Genomic DNA, 2,515 nt, shown 5'->3' with positions numbered 1-2,515 from the left:
GCATGATTGGTTAACCAATTCTAGAAGTGATACAAGCGACATTTTTCTCATCCCAACTTTGCAAGGGTAAGTTTGGCATTCTAATCCAAATAGGGGAAGTAAAGCCTTTAATTGTTGAAGAGTTTAATTCCGGAGTCCATTTTTCCATACCGACGATGTGTTCATTCACAAACCAAGGCCCTCCTGAGTGGACAGCTTCTACCATTTCCTCCGAAGAGAAAGAGCACAAAAACCAACCTTTACCCAAAGTAGTGAAATGAAATTGTCCAAATTGCCTCCATTGCTTTCTTAATTCCCATGCCACTATGTTGGAAGGTAAATCTCTTCCAAAGACCTTAATTACCAGAGATTTTGATAGTCTTTTATAATTTTCTTCCTCCAATTCCAAATTGAGTTTAACAGCCTTGCCATCTTCCGATAACAATACCTCTTCATCTTTGAAATCCAACTTAATGTAAGGCTTATTACTCCAAGGATTAACTTGATCTGATGCATTTGACTTAGGCATAACATCAATCATCTTGGCTACATCCGATACTTTATCATTAATATTAGAATGTAGATTTTCATTAACCATTTTCAGAGAATTCTCATTTATCACGCTGCAACAAGGTCCAGGGATTGCATTCGAATTCACGAATTGGTTAACGAAGATCTTCATTTCAGAAGTTAATGAAGATCTTCATTCCAGAAGATCTTCATTTATCACGCTGCGATAAGGTCCAGGGATTGCATTCAAATTCACGAATCGGTTAACAAAAATCAATGACTTTGATAGAGTCTTATTTGTGAAAATTATGGGACCCAATTGGGAATTTTTTCTTTTTCCTTCTATTGGCATGTCTGGAGGAATTATGATCCTTTGGGGGAAAGATTTGGCTGCTTTTTCTGTTATTAAAACTTCTGACCAATGTGTTATTGGAGAACTAAATATTTTCAACAAGGATGTTTGGTTAATTACTGCTGTGTATGGAAGCAAGGAGGTACATAAAAGGAGAATGCTGTGGGATTGTATTCAGGAAGTTGCTCATAGAAAACTTCCATCGGTTGTTGGAGGTGATTTCAACTGCATTTTATCCCAGGATGAAAAGAGAGGAGGTAGGAAGATTGTCTTTTCAAAAGGACAAAAGGAGATGATAAGCTTCATGAATGAAAATGATTTTCATGATGTAGGCTTTGTTGGACCAAGGTTCACTTGGTGTAACAACAAGATTGGTGGTGGAAGAATTTTGGAGAGATTGGATAGATGCTTGTTGAATACTTTGCATTGAATTGTTTACAAGTGGCAGTGGTAAGACACTTACCCAGGATTGCTTCTAACCATAGTCCCATTGTTTTAAAAATCTTTGACACTTTTGCTAAAAAAAGGGAAATTCTTAAAATTTTTTTTTTTGAAGAAATGCATAATGCATTAAGTAGAAAAAAGTAAAGAACTAGTTACAATCTAGAATAGGATGATATTCTTCCTTGATTAAATTAGCCATCAAGGGAGGGATATCATCAAAAGAAAAACTATCAATGTAAAAACTATCATCTAAAGCCATAGTAGCACACAAGTTGGCTACCTTATTACACTCTCTATAAGCATGTACAAAGACAACATTATTGAAATCATTCACAAATAAAGAATCACTTACTAATTTGAAGATCACGGTATCTTTGTTTTGCTTCAAAGATTTTTGAATGTAGTTGATAACATTCATGTTATCACTTTCCAATATCACCCCGTTATAGTCCCTCGTCCAGCTTTTGACGTAGTCCTTGACTGAGAGAATAGCTCCCATTTCCAGCTGTGCAATATCCCAATGCATCATCTTCTTCCCAAATGCAAGAATGAATCTACCATTACAATCTCGGAAAACACCTCCAATCCCAGCCAATCCTGAATATGTTAAGGAAGCATCAATATTGATTTTCATCCACTCTTTCGGTGGGGGGCACCAAGATGCTTGAGACTCCCTAAGGAGATTAGTGCTCCAGTTAGAAAGAAAGGGACTTGTTTTGGTAATTGCCACTGATAAAGCGTAAGAAGCCACCAAATAAGAAGGAATTGCAGTTTTTCCATGCTTTATCTCATTTCTGTTTTTCCAAGAGAAGTAAGTAATAGTACAATAAATTTGTACAATACCTAGATTTTTAGCTGAAATTTTCTTAAGCTCCTTAAGATAATGATCAAGGGAATTGAAAATTGGGATAGGAATACCCCAGTTCACAAGCTGATTGATGATCTCAACCATATATTTGCATTGAACAATGATGTGCTCATAGTTCTCCACCGTTTCACAACCTCTAGCACATGAATCGATATCAAGAAGCTTACGATTTTAAGATACAAGTTGGTAGGAATAGATGCATTCCCAAGTCTCCACCAAAACATTTCCACCTTCTTGCTCAGCTTCAGCTTTTTGAGCCAATTATAGTAGCCATCATCAGTTAGATTGAATTTTCGTCTTAAAAATTTTTCAAAAGCCAATCCAGAAATAGTTTTTCCAGGACAGAAATTCTGCATTTCCAG

The sequence above is a fragment of the Dendrobium catenatum genome, unplaced genomic scaffold (assembly GCF_001605985.2).
Source record: "Dendrobium catenatum unplaced genomic scaffold, ASM160598v2 fragScaff_scaffold_169, whole genome shotgun sequence".
NCBI lineage: Eukaryota > Viridiplantae > Streptophyta > Magnoliopsida > Asparagales > Orchidaceae > Dendrobium > Dendrobium catenatum.
The sequence above is the reverse complement of the archived record's forward strand: the minus strand, read 5'-3'. Positions refer to the sequence as shown.